At 39.2% G+C, this 22,068-nt stretch overlaps 3 pseudogenes; all 3 read left to right on the forward strand.

Annotated features, from left to right (window-relative positions):
• The window catches only part of LOC124979362 (heterogeneous nuclear ribonucleoprotein M-like), a 176,405-nt pseudogene that overhangs the window by 59,498 nt on the left and 94,839 nt on the right, over window positions 1-22,068 (forward strand).
• On the forward strand, window positions 3,809-4,413 carry LOC124981126 (COP9 signalosome complex subunit 8-like; annotated as a pseudogene).
• Window positions 19,524-20,453, forward strand: LOC124980005 (olfactory receptor 139-like; annotated as a pseudogene).

Here is a 22,068-nt window from a genome sequence, read left to right on the forward strand (position 1 = left end):
CTGCACTCATGTATAACTAAAAAGTACCAATGAAATAAAAAGTCAAGTCACCATTCAAAGCTCCCTTGAAACAAAGTTACAGAAAAAGAATATGAAGACTATAAGTAGGGAATATGAAGAATACATGTTCTTCTTTCTCTTACATAAAATATAAGCAATTAAATCATTTTTACTTGTGTCACACAGTAACAGGAATCTAATCTTTTGAATATCGACTATTAGTGGATGACACAAAACCGTTTCACAAATTAGAGGGTAGTAATTTCTCAGGATGTACTCATTAAATGATGCTCAAATATAAATTTTTTATAAGAAAGCAGAAAATAAAATTTAAACAATACCTTGTGATTTCATAATCAAAATAAACTTCTGAAATGTGAGTGTACTTGTGCAAACACTCATGGCATCCAGAGACACAATGATCAGAAGATAACTGGTTAACACCTGACTTCTTCATAGGGCAATAAGCTCCTTGTGTGCTGGGACCATGTCTGGGTTTGGTCATGTCTTTACTAACACATTGCCTGACTCAATCATTTGTTGCTCAACAAATGAATGGCACATTCCCGTGTCCATTAAGAGAGGTAAGGGGTAGTATCTGTTTGAAGGTTAGAGAGTTCTTCTTCACTTTTAGCAGCTTAGTAAGAAGTTTATTCAGCAACTCAATGGAAGAATGTACTAATGGCATCTGAGTTCCCTGTAGGCTCCCCTGTTTTAACAAGATTATATTCTCATCCAGGAGGATAGCTGCCTACATGCTTCCACTCCTGCTTTCCAGTTCTTATAAATATGAATGATGTTTGTGGAGATGGAGCGCCTCTCTACTGAAAAACTTGTCTGTGTGTTCAGGCTAATGATGCTCATACTGGACCTCCATCTATATGGGATGGAGAGGTACAGGGGATCACTGTGTTCTGCTACATTTTTGTTTGTAACTTTTTTACCACAAGTTATGTGGTTCTATTAGTTTGTATGTGTGCGCATGCATGCATATACATTTTATACGAAAGGAGATATGATACACTTTTACTTGCACTTCTTGAGGTCCCTGTGGGTTCTTCAGATAGAAATATCCACACACAGTTATTAGAGCCAAGATAGTAGTGTGTGGGTTGGAGATAAATGAGGGTCACCAGAATGCATTAGCCTTCAGATTTTTATGACAGTATAAACAAGGTCACCTGTCCCAAAACCCAGACCTTATGGAGGGTTTCCTAAAAGACAAAGACCTGTAATTGATCTTCCTGGATGGAGTTTCCTGAGTTAACAGTGTGGGAGGAATGGAAACTTCTAGGAAGCAAACAAAGCCTTTGTTGAGCCACTGGAAGGAAATATGATGTGTTCTATTTGGGTTCTGTAACCTAGAGGTCCTCATCTACAGGTAACTGTCAACAAAATTCTGAACTCATTCTAATTTCCTATTAACTCCTCTTGTCCCATGACAACCTTAAGCTAGAGGGAGATCTTTAGTAATGAACAAGGAGTTGTTAAAAAATCATATTTTCTGCCTAAAGTCTCTTTTAGGAATTAATAAGTGTAAGTTGGTCCTGTTCTAGAAGATGCTCTAAACCTTTATCTGCTCTTATAGTGTTGGACACATGAGGATGGAAAACATCTAGAATCAGATGATACAGAGTCCATATTGTACTTTGAGAGTAGAGAAAAAGGGAAGACATTTGTTTGAGACTAGAAGAAAAAATAAATTTGAAAATGGTAATGTGAAGGTAGATGACATTGAGACATGTAAGCAAGGACAGTACTCCAGGTATGAACTAGAAGCACATTTCACCCCAGATTCCACCTTCCTCTTCTCCCCATGTTGCAGTCAAAGCTACAGTTTCGAGTCACCTTATTTTCTAAAATGCCAATCTGAACTATATCAGAAACCCTAAGTCTCATTTCTGTTTCCAACACTGCATCACTTCCTAGATTGTAAGATTTTTAAGACTCATTTTAACTCTATAAAATGCTGGGATATGATAGCTGATTTTTCATAAGTGCTCAGAAATACATATGTAAAAAAATTGAATGAATTTTTTCTGTATTCAGGAAAGTTGTACTTGGAAACACTTAGAAAGTTCAAAACAATTTAAAGGTCCTGGAGATCATTATCTGTTTGGCAAAGGCAGATGTTTACCTGACTCTAATTTCTGAAGACCCCAAGGGGTAAAAATGTGGAGGAGAAAATCCCAACGTGAAAATAATGTCAGTCAAGTTGTTTGTCTTTTTGTTTATCTCTTTTATAAGCTCTCCTGGGGAGTCCACTGGCCCAGCATGACTGTCCCTTTTCTTTGCCCATGAAGAGCCTGTTAATTCTTCTTAACTGGGTGAGTGCCTTCCCAGACTGCACACTGCACACTCACAACTAGATTTCCATGAAAATGAAGTTCTCCCTCTGGACTCTGGAATGACTTCCCCTTTCCCTGCAGAAGTTCCAGTGGGACTTGTGTATTTGACTGTGAGAGGGCAGAGGGACACAGAGTCAGCGAAGACTAAGTTTTTGAGTCACACTATCTGGGAGGATGAAAGGCCTGTAACTAAAATACTTCAATGAAGGGAAGATGGGGTGGACAAAGGACAGCTCATCTTTGGAATTGGAGGTAATGATAAGAACATGTCCATGCAGAAAGGCCAGACCTATAGATGGCAGTTGACCATTATGGACCTGAGGACACTATTAATGAGAATGTGTCTTTTGCTCATGCCTTTGGTCATGGGGGATCTTTGACTCAAGCCACTTCTATATGAATTAAGCTCCAGGTGAGTGAATTAAATATCTACCCCTCAGGCAGAGGTCAAGGTGGGTCATCAGGTATTTGGTTGAGGTGACCACTTTGGGGCTAAGAAATAGCCCCCACATTTGATCACCATTCAGGGCTCTGTAATGTGTCTTTATCTAGTCATTAGGCCCATGGTACTACATGCATTAGATGATGAGTAATTAGATTCAGAAGAAAGAATAGGAAATAGTTAAGTGGAAGCTTTGTGGAATTTGGGGTCTGATTCTCTGCTGATTCAAGACTCTATCTGGGAGAGGTCAGCTGGGTATCCAGCAAGGTAAATTTACTGTGTGTCCACTGGGAGCTTAAACCTCAAAACACTCACTCTTTTTAAAACTTGTTTTATAGTCTTCTTATATAGTAGTATGTCAGAACTTTGGACCCCACATTTCCCAGGTTCCATATGGAGAAATGCAAAATGATCTCAATATTTAGAAAATCTAAAATGCTGTCAATCACCAATTTTAGAGCTGGAAGTATCTTCAATGATGTGTCTTCATGCAGTTTGATTATTTGTCATTGCATTTCTACCTTTTTATGAAGAGTTCAGGTGAAGACTCATGGCTTCACAAGTTACACTTTTAGTAATCTAGACCATAGTAATCAACTCACTGCTGCCATCACTCACAGTTAGTCCTCTGTCTCTGTGAGATCCATATCCATGGAGTCAACTCATCATGCATAAAAAGTATTTAGAAAAGAACTGCATCTGTACTGAACATGTACAGAATTTTTTCTTGTAATTATTATCTAAATGATACAGTGTTACAACTAAATGATATAGTATTACAATTATTTACATAACTTTTACATTGTATTGGTTATGTACATAATCTAGACATGATTTAAAGTATGTGGGAGAATGTGCATAGATTACATGCAAAAACTATTCTACTTCATCTATGGGAATTGAGGATCTGCAGGTTTTGTTATCCAAGTAGTCCTGGAGCCAAATTCTCAGGTTACCAAGGATGACTGTATGATGACATGCATATGTGGAGGTTGTTAGGATGCAGGTTATGGGGACCATGTCTACCCCTTCTCCTAAAGATTCCCTTTCATCCTCTGGGATCTTGTGTACCCCCAACTATCAACATGCAGTCATCTGCCAACTTGTGGATTCTTTCCTGGAACTTTGGCCTCAGGAAAATAGTCTCTCCATCTGGAAAACGATATGACCTGCCATAAAATCTGCAAATTCTGAACTTGGGGGAATTAGATCAGTAGGACAGAGAATCTGGAAGCGAGATTTCTCTGGGATCTATATAACCATCAGTGCCCATCAGTTGTCTGAGAAGTTGCAGTCAATTATGGATGCACTTAGAGATGCCACAAGGAGATGCACCTTCACTCTGATCTCTCAAGCATACACCTCAATAATCACTGATGACTTTGCAGTCTTTGTTGGACTTTGTTGGACTTTGTAGAAGAGGCTGTGAAAGGTATACCAGAACAAGGATGGCAAGCCAACTCCACCATCAGAATGTTTCTACCCAGAAAGCCAGTTGCAGGGTCCCTGGGTGTTTCCTTAAACAGGTTTATTTCTTTATCATAGCCTAGCACAGTTCCATCAATCCCCAGTGAACAGCAGTTAGCCAGACTGACCTATTACATGGCATTTCTTGAAAACTGATGCACCATTCTGAATTCAACATCCACTTCAGAATGCTGTACACTGACAAATAGAGAAACATACAATTTTTATTGTAAATTTACTGGATGGATTATAAGCACGTCAGCATTCCTCACTGAGTATGTGATAAAATCCATATATAATATAAAAATATTATATATATTTTGTCCTTAAACATTATGCTAAATAGTTGTTAAAGCAATTCTCATTTTATAATATTTAACAATATGGTTGGAACCCATCAGTATTATGTGGTTAGTTTTTATTTCCTGGGGATTTGTAACTTGAGACCCACTGCTTGGGGTAGAGCAGAATGGTCAGCTGCCCTCCCCACCTGGTGCTCACCTCCTTATGCACCAGGGGTGGAAAGCCACAGGGATGTGCCTGGGTTGGAGCAGGATGGGACCCAGGGCAGAACTAGAATTGCAGGGATTGTGATTCACCATCTTTGGAGAAAATGTTCTTTTCTCCCCACCTCTGGAGATTCACTAACAGGTACAGAAATATAGCTAAGGAACAAATAGACCATTCTCTGAGTAAACCAGTTTGTTAGTGTTACTTTTTCTCCAATAGCATGAATACATTCATTGCTATCAGTGGAGTGCCTGTCATGCAAATGTGACGTTCCAGAGTATTGAGTTTGCTTGTCTTCTTTCAGAAGGGGAAGGGGAAGTGCACAGTGCCTTGTGAGGCAAGGAAGTGTGGTGATGACTGATGCACTTGGCCCAAATCTGCATTCAGTTGGTTGCTTATACTTACCCTGAGGTTCAAGTTCTGCCTTTTGAAGAAGTGCTGAACAAGTCTTCATTCTGTATGTGACAGCCCTCCAAATATTTGAAGTTGTCTATTATATCTTTAGGTAAAAATATCCTTTAGTTCATTTATTCTGCATTCATTCAATAAATATTTAATTGAATTCTAAAAAAAAAAAAAAGGGATTTGAAGAAATGAAAGGCACATCCCTGGTGACCTGTTTTTTCCAACAGGCCTCCACGTCCTAACATGTCCACCACCTCCCAGTAGTGATATCAAAAGTTTAATACATTGATGAGGTTGGAGTTCCCACGAACCAGTCACCCCCAAAAGCCACACCTCTGAACATCCCTGCACTGGGGGCCAAGTCTTCAAACACATGCCTTTTGGGGATAATCCAGATCCAAATTTTAACAGCCACACTCCAAGAAAGGCAAATCTATAGGGACAGAAGTGAGATGAGAGGTTTCCACAGGCTAAGGTATGACTGAGGGCAAAGGGCCACCAGGGAACTGAAAGGAATCAATGAAATGTTCTGCATATTGATAGAGGTACTATATCTAACACTGGATATTTTCTCAAACCCATAAAACTTTACAATTAAGTTTATACCTTAATTAAATCAGCTTTGAAAACTACACCTTTAAAAATGTGAAAAATGAATGAGAAAAAATCTACCCAAATCAGTTATTATCTGGGGCTCAGCATGAACTCCAAACATGAACCCTCCCACTGGACTTGGCAAGTCATCAGAGCTCTTTGGATTGCACTTTTCCAGATCTGCAATCTGGTGACTATAGCTTTCCTCCTTTTTGGAAACATTAGGAGGCTGAAGTAATGTTTCTTTAAGAGTCCAAAATACTAGGCAGATTAGAGAAATCCTCAAGGACTAAGGTTGTTTGTCTGCCTCTGGCTTCTTGTGCAGCCTCTGGGGAAGTTTGGTGTTAGAGTCTCTCAATGCTATTGAGCTCCTAAGTAGAGAGAATATGGTGACAGATTCTCTGGGTCTGTGTCATTCCCTTTATAAGCCTTTCCGAGACAGGTCATCATGGATCAGCTTGGCACTCACTGCCCCTGAGAAACACCACCCAGGGTTCCATCTTGTAATGTATAAAGCTGCTCCCCCACCCTTTCCGTTGCAATCATTTTCCCCGCCTCCTAACTTCTGTCAGTCTGTGAACTTCCTAGCTAGCTATTGGTTCATCAGTCAGCTTGCAAGTATCATTCTCCATTATTGGTTCCCTGTTAGCCCAGCAGAATTCAACCACCATCTTTTCTCTCTTACTTTTCTCTCCCCCTTACTTACTTTCTTTCTCCTCCTCGCTTTCACACTCTTTCTTGCGTGCGCCCTTTCTAGTTCCCTTTCTTTTCCTCTCATTTTCTCTCTTACCCTGCAGGGAGACACTCTGATTGCTTGATAAACTCCCTTATGTGATTTCCCATGTCTGGCGTGGTTTCCGTGGGATCCCTTACATTGGTGCTGTGACTCGGGATGGGTCCTTCCACTGTCTCTTAAGCAAGTGGAACCCCATCTGAGCCCCAGTGCCCCCCAGACACAGGCTCACCTTCCATTCTGCCTGGATGCTCTGCTCTGCATTCATCACCGAACTTCAGATTGGTGAGTCCTCTAGGCCAGTTCCCCTAGGTCAATTTATCCAGGACCCTCGAGGCAGCTGAGGGGTGGGGGTACCCCCAGCTGATTATGGCTGGTCCCTATAGCTAGTTATGGCTGGTCCCTATAGTCTGTCTTATCTGCCGGGTGTATTCCTGATTTTGTGGTGGAGATTCTCTCTCTGCGTTGAGGCTCATCTCACACTTGTGCACTCGTACTCGAAAACCCTGATATCAGGTCTCAACTCTTCTCAGCTTTTGCCTGGCCCCACATTGATGTTTGTGTGATGACACCATCTATGTGCTGCCTTCTCGTCTCCAGTTGACTACTCTGTGGCCTCGGGACACTGGGGCACAGACTCAGCTGTATCAGCATCCACCATGGGATCTAGGTCCTCCATTCCAGCAGATTCAACCCCTTCCCTAACTCCCAGTTTATGTTTGGCCACAGTACCCTTTAGATAATCAATCCAAAATGGCTGTGTACGCCCTGGCCATAGACTCGGCTGTATCAGTCTCCACCATGGGATCTGGGTCCTCCAATCTGGGAGATTCAACCCTGGGAACCCTTCGCCTGACCCCCAGCTTAAAGCCATCAAAATTCCTTTGCGTAATGGCACACAGCTTCCATGAGCGAGCAGGCAAGTGGAAAGGGATTCCTTATCTTCAAGTCTCTTCTTTCTTGCGCTTCTGTGCTCTTCCTGGAAACATGAAAGACTCCTTCTTCTCCCCCTCTTAATCCCTCCTCGTCCTCCAACTTCGACTCAGCTGTTTCTGCTTCCATTCCCCGACCCAGCCCACTTAGTCCTCCTGCCACAAGGTCCCACATACGCCAGTGTGGAGGGAGAAACCAGCCCCAAAATCAGTGGTATGTCCCAGTAAGAAGTATGATATAAGCAGCCCCATTCCACACAAGTAGTGGGAGATAATTGTTTGACAATTTTCTGCATCCAAACCTGAATTGATTACTAACCAGGAAAAAGGGTTAAAATGCCCTAGGCATCAAGTTTCTGCTAGAACATTTTAGCCCCTTTCAGATCCAGATCTCAGTCAAGGCTTACATCGAAATGAAAATGGAGGAAACCAGAATGCTCAGTGGGAAACCAGTCTCAAACCCAAGGAAAAAAGTGTCCATTTTAAATTTCTCCTGGACTGCAACTCAGAATACTTTTTCAGTTCCTTTTACCTCTTCTCTCCTTCTCTTTTCTCATGCTTTAATTAATGGCCATTGTCATTTTTCTTCTAGGACTTTAGTTTTTCTTAAATGCTATATTTTTGAGCTCACAATTTTGATCCTACATACCTAGGTTAATGATTTCTGATCAGTTCTTTTTTATCCAACTCTAGAGTTATTTTTGAATATCTGTTACATTGCAATGGAGATAAACATTACAAGGCTTTACTTTTGTGTTAAATATAAGGATGCATAAAATTAAAATTTTAAAAATAGACACAAATAATTTTAATTCACATGATTTAAAAGTTTCAATATAAATTTTGTAAATTAATAGAAGCAAAATGTCTTTAAAATTAACTCACAAGTCTCTAGGTGGTCAAACTCATTAAATGTTGATGTTTACAAAATGTCTAACATCAATTTTTCTAGGATTTTTCTTCCACAGAAAAGAAATGGCAAATACTGTTGGTACACTTGTCTGATATCTTGTTTTTTTTACAATAAGATGAGTGAATTAGAGTAGGCATATATGGGATTACTCAAATGAGTTTGTTAGAGACATCTGATTAGTTTATGAAGTTATTACATGGAGTGACATACATCAAAACATTATTATTTGTATATTAATGTGTTCATGTTTTCCAGGTGTACAATCCTTTAAAGTAGAAAATTTATCAAGCTGCTATTTAAATTAAACTTGTCTGTAATGGTAATTTTAAACTCATCATTTAATGTTCTGTTATAGGACTTGTCATCATTAGGGTATATGTAAAATTTGTTACACTGAGTTAAAAGAAATTTAAATGTAAATGTATTTCTAAAAATTAGTGAGAGCCTGATTTGTTTAAAGGGTAATATCGTGAAACATGAAAACATTTTGCCTCTTTGCCACATGAAAGGAAAGTTAAAAGCTCTCTCAGCCTTTCTTTGATTCATGTTTTAGATATAATGTTAAATTGTGTTAACTAATGTTCATATAGACTCAGGAGTCAATATATGTAAACTTCTTAAAATGACATTTAAGAAAGAGTGTAATGCGCACTAGCAAAAGTGGGACAACAGTGATTGATATTGGGGCCTCTGACCTCATGACTGTGGCATGCCTGGTGCCTGGGAGAGTTCCTGTGCAGGGGAACAAGATGCCTAACTGCCGTGGCAGTAACCTCCCTTGGGAGGCTCTATACAGGAGTCCTATGAGCTCTGACATTGATCTCAGACACACAGCTCTTGGGCAGGAAGGAATTCTTTTGCTAGATAACCAGTGTTTCATCAACTCCCTTCTGTGGTTCCTGCCCACCTTACAGTAACTTTAGACATTGGACTTCCTTGAGAGCTACACATAGCTCCTAACATTATAATTTGCAGCTCTGAAAAAAGTTACATTAGTGTCCTAGTCTCTGTAACTTTCCTGAAAACAAAGAATAATGTTTACATAAATATATAAAGATTGCTGACATACTTCTTTAGATCTGCATTTCCATCAGAGAAGAGAGCTTCATCTGATCTCAGCTTAATCTTCAAAATCTGTGTTTATAAACCTTTATTTTCTAATACTCCTTTACCCTTCACTGAACTTGAGAATTTCGTCATGGAAGTCATGGGAAAAGAGGAAAAACTAGCTTCAGGGTTAGAACATTTTACCTAAGATCTGTGAAATCCTTGCCTTACCTGAGATAAGGCTCTGACTCACAACCCTGCTGCACGTCAGAATGACTCCAAAGTAAGCCAGACTTTAACTCACTTAAAGTTGTGTTCAAAAGTGTGTTGTTTGTTGTAAAGTTTACTTTGATCTCAAACAGGGGATATAATGAATAACTCAGCCAAAATTCAATATAGCTATTGCATTGCACAAACTGAATATATTACCATTGGTGATTCCATTTTGTATTTCCTTTTAAACTCTAGCTGTTGCCTGATATTTTGCAGAAGTACACCATAGATTAACTTGAAAATCCATCACCTAGAGATAATGTTGACCACAATTAGATAAAAGGGGGTAAATAACTGTAAAGTTATAGACATTGAAGTTAAAGCCCAGTACTCTTACTTTATGTCTGGTGAGACTGGCTTTCTTGATGGTTAAGATCAAACTTAGAGATTGAGATTAAATATAGAGGTCAAGAAAAGTCCATATTTGGGTCTTGACCTCAAAGTTAGCCTGAACCCAGGGAACACGAGAAATTCTCTAAGGAGCTTTGCAACTCTGGGTGGGTCACACAACCTCCTGATCAAGGAGATTGATGAGGCCACTAGAGAATGAAAAACCACTCAGTGCACCTGCTGATAGGAGGGTCATAGAAAAAGTGAGACACCCCTAATGCTTCCAAGGGAAGCCAGCTCATCGAGGAGACCCTGCCTAACCAATGGCACTAATGGAGCAAAGAAGTTGCTCTTAATTTCTCTATGAGTGACCCCTGTGGGAACTCAGCTGACTCTTTAACAGACAGGAACAGGTCATTCTGACCAGCTTGATCTTAAACACCTAGCAAAACAGTTAAAACCAAAATATAGCCATTCTTGGGCATTTAAGAGAAATAATAGTTAAATGTAACTGAAGATGTACACTTGTTTTAGTCCACTAGGATAAAGACTAAAAGCTACAAAAAAGAGATTCTTAGGCAAATGTGCCTGATAACTATCAAGAGAAACTGCCAGAGTCAGAATTTTTAGTCAGTTTAAGGCCTATAGACACAGGTAGTCTTAATCTACGTTTGCTAGTAACAAAAGTATAGAGATCTCTACTAAATGTTGTGTTTACATTCCTGATAACCTGGACAATGTTAAAGTTCCCAAATAAAGGCCTTATTCTCTCCAGCCTTTGCTAGGCCTTGTTATGGGAACAACTTCTCAGTTCTTCCATCCCCTGGTGAGGAATTATTAACTTCTGTCATCTTTATGATATTCATTGGCATGTTCCAGATTCTGCAACATTTATATTGTATCAATCTCATTTCAGTACTCTTATCTTTTTGTTCTTCTCTCATAGAAGCACCCATCCCCAGATGCCTTTACAACCTGCTCTTCACCAACAGACTTCTACCACGGACCCTTCTACCATGGATTTCTAAAAAGGGAACTCCAAACTGCTTGACCCATGCTGACCCCTTCCAGCTCGAAGATGCCATTGTGGTCATCACCCCCTTTCCCTACAGCAGTGAAGGAGTTCCGAAAATTGGAGGGGTGAATGAAGAAAAAATTGGGGACAGGCAGTTAGTGTAGAAATAGAGGATCATTCAAATTGAGGAAATGAAGTCCATGAAAACCATCTGCCTTTGGAAGTCTGAAGGAAAATGGACTTTTACATCTCACCTGCAAAACCAGCCAATCACGTAGGCAGGAAGGAGAGAGAAGGCTTCAGAAAGAACTGGAAAACAAAAGATTTTCTTATACAAACAGAAATGGGGGAATGTAATGTATAAAACTGCTCCCCCACCCTTTCCGTTGCAGCCATTTTCCCCACTTCCAAATACTGTCAGTCTGTGAACATCCTAGCTAGCTATTGGTTCATTAGTCAACTTGCAAGTATCCTTCTGCATTGTTGGTCACCTGTTAGCCCGGTGGAATTCAACTGCCAACTTTTCTCTCTTACTTTTCTCTCCTCCTGACTCACTTTCTTCTCCTCTTCACTTTCAAACTCTTTCTTGCATGCACCCTTTCTTGTTCCTTTCCTTTGCTCTCATTTTCTCTCTTACAATGAAGGGAGACATTCTGTTTGCTTGATAAACTCCTTATGTGATTTCCCGTGTCCCGCATGGTTTCCATGGGATCCCTTACACATCTCACTCACAGGAAGGTAAGTGCCCCACAGGTCTTCCCAGTCCTCCAGCCTTCCCATCACTCATGAGCTTCAGATGATCTCTTCCTGTTCTACAGGAGAATAAAGGACTAAGTGATGCTGGATTCAAGAAGACGTAGTAAATATAATGATGAGGTTTTCACTCTGAGTCATGGAAGGGAAGAGAAAGTGAACATACATACCTAAGCTAAATATTCATAACATGAAAAGGGCCCTGGCACAGCAAGAATTGGATGAAAATCCATAAGATGCCATTTCAGAACATAATCTGACATATGTGACTTTAGCCAACTTAATATTTTTGAACTCGATATTTCTCATCTACCTGGCAATAGACAGTCAACAGTTTTTGTAGAAAAGGACAGGATGGAGGTATTGAAAGTGCAGAGGCTCTCCTATAGAATGCTACTAGCATGATCTATTCTCTGTGCTTTGTGCTACTGATTCTGAATGGCTGTCATGACTCTGGACAAACTACTCCACTTAATGCTTTTTTGTCCCTTTCCACATAGGGGAGTACTGGAATGAGTCTGATCACCATTGTCTGTGATTCACAGGAGGGCAAGCTCCAGAAAAGATTGGACTGCATAAGAAAACCACTTTGAGAAGTTGGGATGATGAGATGGTGTTGAGAATCGAGGGTTGGAATTTCAATATATGAAAAAGGGACAGTGTTCTTGAAAAAAAATTATTAGTGGAAGATCCAGGATGGCAGACTAGAGGGTGACTGCATCTCCTGTTGATCCAGAACTCAGGATTCAAGAAGGGGAGGTATTCAGAGACTCAGACCAACATAGAGCTGCAGGATGAGTCTCTCCCACTTGGTGAAGTTCGGCCAGGTGGCAAGCCCGGACAGGGGGCAGCTTCTCAGAGCAGGGCAGGGCAGTGAGAGTCTTCCCCAAGCAGCCCTGCTCTCTCCTGTGGCAGGAGCCATCCACAACCAGCCTCTAGGAGCAGACCCGCCCAGTGGGAGCATTTCCACACAGAGAAAACCCCAAGTCCCCGACCCAGCGGCAGGCCCCAGCCCACAGGTGGCTTCTGGGACCAAGGCAGGACAGGAAGAGGCTTTCCTGGAGCAGCCTGTCTCCCTCAGGTTGGGGCAGGCCCTGCCTATAGCCAGCTTCTAGGAGCAGAACCACCCAGTGAGTGAATTTCCACGCAGACCAGCACCCAGCCCTGGATCCAGTAGCAGGATAGGGGCAGCTTTCTTCAGAAGCACTGCATTATAATGTTCCTCCAAGACTTCAGGCTACTGAAGGGTGTGAGGTGATATATTGGAAATCTACAGGGACACTATAAGCCAATACAGGAAATCTGCAATATCTCAGAGTCCCACTGATATATGACCAATACGAGAAAACAAGGGAAGAGAATGTCCCAAACAAACCTAGATACTATATCAATAAAACCCAATGACAGCACGGCATAAGAAATGTCAGAAAGGGAGTTCAGAATGTACATAAGTAGAACAATCAGGGAAGCAAATGAGGAGATGAAAGAGCAAATGCAGGCATTGAAGGAAGAGATGAAAGAGCAAATGCAGGCATTAAATGATCACACCAATTAAATGGTAAAAGAGCAAATACAGGAAGCAAAAGATCATTTCAATAAAGAGTTAGAGATACTGAAAAAAAAACAGAAATAATTGAAATAGAGGAAACAATGAACCAAATTAAAAATTCCACAGAAAGCATAACCAATAGGATAGAAAACCTGGAAGAAAGAACCTCAGACATCGAAGACAAAATATTTAATCTTGAAAACAAAATTGACCAAACAGAGAAGATGGTAAGAAATCATAAACAGGATCTACAAGAATTATGGGATATGATGAAAAGGAAAAATTTACGAATTATTGGGATTGAGGAAAGCTTAGAGAAACAAACCAAAGGAATGAACAATGTACTCAATGAAATAATATCAGAAAATTTTCCTATCTAAGAATGAAAGGGAAAACCAGGTACAAGAGGCTTACAGGACTCCAAATATACAAAATTACAACAGACCAACACCAAGACACATTTTTATGAAAATACCTAACATACACAATAAAGACAGAATTTTAAAGGCTAAGAGAGAAAATAATCAAATTACATTCAGGCGAAAACCATAAAAATATCAACAGATTTTTCAATCCAGACCCTAAAAGCTAGAAGGGCCTGGAACATTTACCAAGCCCTGAAAAAAAAACAGATGCCAACCAAGCATCTTATACCCAGCAAAACTTATTTTCAGATTTGATGACGAAATAAAATCCTTCCATGATAAACAAAGCTAAAAGAATTTACAAAAAGAAAGCGGGCATTACAGAACATTCTCAGCAAAATATTTCATGAAGAAGAGATGAGAAACAATGCAAATCAGCAACAGGAGGAACTAGCGTGAAGGTATAGCCAAATAAAGGAGAAACCAAATTATGTCAAAAAACAAAAATGAGTCAAATGGCTTGGAATACAAATCATATCACAATAATAAGCCTGAATGTTAGTGGCCTAAACTCATCAATCAAAAGACATAGACTGGCAGATTGAAGTAAAAAGAAAAATCCAACCATATGCTGTCTGCACGAGACTCATCTCATAGAGAGAGATACCCACAGACTAAAGGTGAATGGATGGGAAATAACATACCATGCACACAGACACAGAAAAAAAGCTGGAGTATCCATCCTCATTTCAGATAATGTGGATTTCAAGCCAAAACTAGTCAGAAGTGATAAAGATGGACATTACATAGTGCTTAAGGGAAGCATAAATCAGCAAGACAAAACAATCATAAATATCTGTCCTGAACATTGGCTCATCCATGTAGGTCAATCAAATCCTTCTCAATTCCAGAAATCAAATAGACCACAACACAATAATACTAGGCAATTTTAATATACATCTCTCACAACTGGGTAGAACTTCCAAAGAAAAATTGAGTAAAGAAACCTAGATCTCAATAATACATTCAATAACTTAGACTTAACGGACGTATATGGAATATACCATCAAACAAAGAATGAAAACCCTTTCTTCTCAGCAGCACATGGATCCTTCTCTAAAATAGACCATATTTTATGCCACAAAGCTACTGTTAGCAAATACAAGAAGATAGATATACTACCTTGTATTCTATCAGATCATAATGGATTGAAATTAGAAATAAATGACAGAATAAAAAACAGAAACTTCTCCAATACCTGGAGATTAAATAATACACTATTGTATGATGAGTGGATAACAGAAGACATCAGGAGGGGAATAAAAAATTATTAGAAGTAAACGAGAACAAAGACACTTCATATCAAAACCTCTGGGACAGTATGAAAGCAGTACTTAGAGAAAGATTTATTTCATGGAGCACATTCAACAAAACAAGTAGAAATCAACAAATAAATGACTTAACACTACAGCTCAAAGCCCTAGAAAAAGAAGAGCAGACCAACACCAAAAGTAGTAGAAGACACGAAATTGTTAAAATCAGAGCTGAAATCAATGAAATTGAAACAAAAGAAATAATCAAAAAAATTGACAAAATAAAAAGTTGGTTCTTTGAAAAAATAATCAAAATTGATAAACCCTTAGCCACACTAACAAAGAGAGAGAGAGAAAACTCAAATTACTAAAATTTGGAACAGACACGAGTTGAAATACAAAACATAATTAGAAGCTATTTTGAAAATGTATACTCCAACAAAATAGAAAAACTCAAAGACATCAACAGGTTTCTAGAGACATATTAATTACCTAAACTGAACCAGGAGGACATACACAACTTAATGAATCAATTTCAAGCAATGAAATAGAAGAAGTCATCAAAAGCCTACAAACAAAGAAAAGTCCAGGACCAGATGGGTTCTTAGCCGAGTTCTACAAAACCTTTAAAGAAGAGCTCATTCCAATACTCCTCAAAGTATTGCATGAAAAAGAAGAGGAGGGAACCCTCCCAAATTCATTCTATGAAGCCAATATCACCCTGATACTTAAACCAGAGAAACATCGAGGAAAGAAAAATTCAAACCAATATCCTTAATGAACATCGATGCAAAATTTCTCAACAAAATTTTAACAAATTACATACAAAAATATATTAAAAAGATAGTGCACCATGTTGAAGTGGGTTTCATCCAGAGATGCAAGGTTGGTTCAACATCCGGAAATCAATAAATGTCATTCATCATATCAACAGACTTAAAGAATTGCATGATTATTTCAATAGATGCAGAAAAAAACATTCGATAAAATGCAACATCCCTTCATGCTTAAAACACTAAAAAATTGGGATAGTGGGAACATTCCTTAACATTGTAAAAGTCATCTATGTTAAGCCCATGGCCAATATCATTCTAAATGGTGAAAAATTCGAAAGATTCCACCTAAAACCTGGAACAAGTCAGGGATGCCCTCTTTCTCCACTATGAAACATCGTCCTTGAAACTCTAGCCAGAGCAACTAGACAAACCAAAAAATTTAATGGATATGAATAGGAAAAGGAGAACTCAAAATAACCCTGTTCACTGCTGACATTATTATATATTTAGAGGAACAAGGAAATTCCTCCAGAAAACTTTTAGAACTCATAAGTGAATTCAGTAAAGTAGCAGGTTACAAGATCAATGCTCATAAATTCAATGCATTTTTATACCTAAATGATGAATCCTCAGAAAGAGAAGTTAGGAAAAATACCTCATTCATTATAGCTTTGAAAAAAATAAAATATTTGAGAATTAATCTAACAAAAGAGGTGAGAAACCTCTAAAATGAGAACTACTGAACACTAAAGAAAGAAATTAAAGAAAACCTTAGAAGATGGAAAGAACTCCCATGTTCGTGGATAGGCAGAATTAATATTGTCAAAATGACCATACTACCAAAAGTACTATAAAAATTCAATGCAATTCCAATTAAAATCCCAATGGCGTACCTCAAAGAAATAGAGCAAGCTATCGTGAAATTCATCTGGAAGAATAAGAAACCCAGAATACCTAAAGCTATCCTTAGCAGAAAGAGCAAAGCAGGGGGTATTGCAATACCAGACCTTCAACTCTACTACAAAGCAATAGTAACAAAAATGGCATGGTATTGGTACCAAAATAGACAGGTAGATCAATGGTACAGAATACAGGACATGGACACAAACCCAAATAAATACAATTTTCTCATAATAGACAAAGGTGCAAAAAATATGCAATGGAGAAATGATAGCCTCTTCAACAAATGGTGCTGGGAAAACTGGAAATCCATATGCAACAGAATGAAATTAAATCCCTATCTCTCACCCTGCACAAAACTCAACTCAAAATGAATCAAGGACCTCAGAATCAGACCAGAGACCCTTCATCTCATAGAAGAAAATGTAGGTCCAAATCTTCAACATGTTGGCTTAGGATCAGACTTCTTTAACAGGACTCCCATAGCACAAGAAAGAAAAGCTAGAATAAATAACTGGGAGAGATTCAAACTAAGAATATTTCTCTCAGTAAAGGAAACTGTCAGTAATGTGAAGAGAGAGCCTACAGAGTGGGAGAAAATCTTTGCCACTCATACTTCAGATAGAGCACTAATTTCCAGAATATATAAAGAACTCAAAAAACTCTACATTGAAGAATACAAATAATCCAATCAACAAATGGGCTAAGGAAATGAACAGACACTTCACAGATCTACAAGCAATCAACAGATATAAGAAAAAAATGTTCAATATCTATAGTAATAAGGAAATGCAAATCAAAAACACCCTAATATTCCATCTCACACCAATTAGAATGGTGATTATCAAGAACACAGGCAACAATAGGTGTTGGAGAGGATGTGGAGAAAAAGGTACACTCATACATTGCTGGTGGGTTTGCAAATTAGTGCAGCCAATCTGGAAAGCAGTGTGGAGATTCCTCATAAAGCTTGGAATGGAACCACCATTTGACCCAGCTATCCCACTACTTGTCCTATACCCAAAGGACTTAAAATCAGCATACTACAGAGATACAGTCACATCAATGTTCATAGCTGCTCAATTCACAATAGCCAGATTTTGGAACCAACCTAGATGTCCTTCAATTGATGAATGGATAAAGAAACTGTGATATATATATATATATATATATATATATATATATATATATATATATATAAACAATGGAATATTACTCAGCCATAAAGAATGATAAAATTATGTCATTTGCTGGCAAATGGATGAAATTGGAGCATAAGATGCTAAGTGAGATAAGCCAGTCTCAAAAAAACCAAAGGATGAATCATCTCGCTGATAAGCGGATGATCATATATAATGGGGGGTGGGAGGGTTTAGGTTAGGGTTAGGGTTAGGGAGGGGGGCAAGAATGGTGGAATGAAGGACTGTATAGAGGGAAAAGAGGGGTGGGAGGGGTGAGAGGAAGGGAAAAAATAACAGAATGAATCAACCAACATTACCCTTTGTAAATTTATGATTTCACAAATGGTATGCCTTTACTCCATGTACAATCAGAGAAACAACATGTATCCCATTTGTTTAAAATAAAAAAAAAATTACTAGCTAGCAACAGAGCCAGGGTGGCCCCACATATGCAAGAATCCAGAAGAAAGAGGCCTTGAAGACTCTTCCCCAGTCACACCTGGGTTTACTCCTCAATTGTCCAGGTACCCGGACACATGTGATGGGCTGGAAGTTACCCGAATGTTCTCTGGGATTTCAATTCCTCCCTGGGATGTCAATTCTTCCCTTTCCTCCTTGAAAAACTCTAGATCCCTCTTCTCTGACATGCAAGTACAAAGCCATCTATTTTCCTGGTGGCTTTATTATCAACTCATCTTTCCAGGTTCTCAGTTCATGAACCTTAAAATAATCTTTTCACTTTCTCTTTCTCCACACTCATGTCCAGCTTTCTAGTTTTATCATCAAAATTTATCCAGAATACTATGACATTTGATAAATAATTATTGAATAATTGGATGAAAGAACAGGACTTTGACTTCCTTGAATATTTGTAGACATCCTAATACTTAAAACTTCAGAAATTCCATTATTTTCTCTATTATACACAATGTCATTCATAAATCCTCAAAACACATGTGCAAGAAATATAGCATTAAAGTATAGGCTACAAGTAAGATAGTTTCAGGCTTGAGACATAGTTCTGTTGAGAGTTTGATGACGCTAAATCTTGGTGTCCTGATTACATAGAAATCCTAGTGGTAGCTCCATAAAGTTTTATGAGAATTTAAAAATTGAAGTGCTCAGAGCACTCGCTTTAAAATGTTCATATTTTCCTAAATTCTCTTGTCTGCTTCTTGCTCCTCTTTTAATCTTTTCCATGTTTCTTGATATCATGGGGTCCTTTCTCCTTCCCTTCTACTTTATGTTGCTATTCTTCCTATAGTGTGTACTTTCTAGAACTTCATTTATTTATTAATTTGTTAAGTTAGTCATAGGTGCCATTCAATCACTGTACATTGATATGGTCTCAATACCTGTTAAGATATTGAAGTTTTCTACAGTCTGTTGATAAATAGCCACTCTCCAGTGTCCCTGGAATAGTTCCTTCTGCCCCAGGCCCTTCCCTAGGATTCCCTGGATGTCTCTCAGAACCAGTAACTATATGGCTAATGTCTGGCATAGTGGAATCTTTGGGAACCTGGCCACAGTCTAGGCTGGTATCCATTCTGATATTAGATGTTCTAACCACAGCACTCCACCATCTAGTAGACTTAGAATATGTGCCTACAGTGTGTCATTCTCCATCCTTGGCAGGTCTGAGTCTCCTTCCCTCAGTAGAGCTCTCAGCAGTGCCCTATGGAGCCTCGTGCCTGGCAGAATAGGACAACTGTCACTGAGTTCATCCTTCATGGACTGACAGGAAATAGAGAACTGTAACCCATTCTTTTTGTCATTTTTTCCTTGCCTATGTAGTCAGTTGGGAGCAACTGTAGCATTCTGGCTGCCATCTTTGTGGAGCCCAAACTCCACACCCCATGTACTACTTCCTGGGGAACCTGTCTCTGCTGGACATTGGGTACATCACTGTCACTGTTCCTCCAATGCTGGTGTGTCTCTTGACCCCCCAGTGCAGAGTTCCATATGCTGCCTGCATTTCACAACTCTTCTTTTTCCACATTCTGTCACCTCTTGATAGCCATGGTCTATGACTGCTACCTGGCCATCTGCTGTCCCCTTACCCACAGCACCCACATGAGTCGTGAAGCCCAGGTTGCCTTGGTGGGCATCTGCTACACCATCTCCTTAATTAATGCTCTGACTCACACAGTGGCTGTGTCTGTGCTTGAATTCTGTGATCCTAATGTGGTCAACCACTTCTACTGTGACCTCCCTCCCCTTTTCCAGCTCTCCTGCTCCAGCATCCACCTCAATGGGCAGCTAATGTTTGTGGGAGCCACCTTTATGGGGGTGATTCCCATGATTCTTATCTCAGTGTTCTATGCCAATGTTGCTGCTGAAGTACTACGGATCTGCTCAGCTGAGGGGAGGAAGAAGGCATTCTCCACATGTAGCTCCCACCTCACTGTGGACTGTATCTTTTATGGAACTGACTACTTCAGTTACATGCGCCTTGGTTCAGTCTCAGCCTCAGATAAGGGCAAGGGTACTGGCATCCTCAATACTATCCTCAGTCCCATGCTGAACCCAGTCATCTACAGCCTCCGGAACCCTGATGTGCAGGGTACCTTGAACAGAGTGTTGATGGGAAAGAAGCCCCTGGCATAAGGGAGACAAGACTATCAAAATATCCCTCATTTCTTGAGCACCCACATAACTTGCTTATGCTGAAAACCTGGGTATGGAGAGGGGAAATCTTCAGGGTTTGGATCTAATGGGTTAGGGTAGACTTAGATTGAGGATAACGGCTAAAAGAGATTAAAAGAGTACCTAAGTTGCTGATATAAGTACATGCCAGTGTATGAGTTGATTCTCAAGACTCAACTCCAAAACCATGAAAATGTTTCATTACCTTAGGTGTGGTGAAACCCTCTATCTTTTCTTTCTGGCTTCTCCAAATCATTTTTTTAAATCTCCCAATCACAGTCTTTCTCCAGTGACTCATGTGTCCCTTTGCTTGGAGTCACTGTTCTTAATCTTCCCTCTGGCTCACACAGGAAGTCACTGTCAAAGTCATTTCTGTATTTCTTGAAGCTTATTTTGTTCTCTCCAACTAGGTCACAAGATCCTTAAGGACCTTCCAAGTCTTATATTACAGCATGTCCTTGAAACACTCAACAGTGATTCAGGTAGATAGATGGCCCATGTTTCAGCAGACTTGGAGATTTACTGATACTAGGAAGCATGACCTATGAGAAGAAACTTATCTTCTGTTAAAAGTCAGTAAAACTGCTAGATGTTTCCAAATCACCTTAAAAGATCCAGTATTAGGATGATATAAAAATATAAAGGGAAATTTTACAAAAGAAGTTTTCTTCTGTTGCAGCAAAATGATATATATTTGACATAACAGGGAGAAGTTTTGCTGACTGTATAAACTGCTTTATCAGTTCTCCTTAAAATTAAGAAAAACTACCTGAAGCTAAAACTGAAGAAGTGTCTCCTTGCAAACAACCAGAAAAACAGCATTTAATTGGCAAAAGCTGAGCACAGAGCACCAGAGTGGGAGATCTTATAGCATCCAAATTATGGAGGTGGGATAGTGAAAATAAATTAATGATCACAAGTTAAGCACAAGTGTTTATTTTTAATTCTTGTTCTAAAGTCAATGATTTCTACCTCTGTTATGCAAATATGAATAATTTGTGTTTCATGTAATAAATTTAAATAAAAAACATTTTTATTTATAAAAAGAACTTTATTGTTGACATGAAAAGATATTTAGATAATCTAGCTAAATTTGGAAAGTGATGGTGATGTGACATCTGAATGAGTTCAGGAGCATCCTGGTGAATAACCTCCAATTGTAGCTGGTGGTTCCCTCTATGGAGGAGAATAGAATTGGAAGGCACTGGGAAATGGAGGACTATCGAATTTTATCCCATTTATGCTGATGTTATTTGAAGTTCATTAACTTCTGTAACTAAAAAAAATAAAATAAATTTTGAAAAGTACTAATGGTGAAAGTGTGGGATGGGGTAGATTTGACAGTGACGTTTTCTCTCCAGCCTTCAAAGTCTCTGGTGTTGTCCTCACTTTTGAGAAAACTAGTAATTGGACACTCCAGCCTTTACAAGGCCACTGTGTCCACTTTTCCAGGATTCAGCAGCCTGGAAAAGACATGAAGTGGTTATCTTGTCCATTGCTCCTCTCCTGAATTAAGAGCTAAACCAAACTCTCCGTGTCCTTAAGAGAATATCGCTGTTGAATCTTCTGGCCTCTT

The sequence above is a fragment of the Sciurus carolinensis genome, chromosome 3 (genome assembly GCF_902686445.1).
Source record: "Sciurus carolinensis chromosome 3, mSciCar1.2, whole genome shotgun sequence".
Lineage (NCBI taxonomy): Eukaryota > Metazoa > Chordata > Mammalia > Rodentia > Sciuridae > Sciurus > Sciurus carolinensis.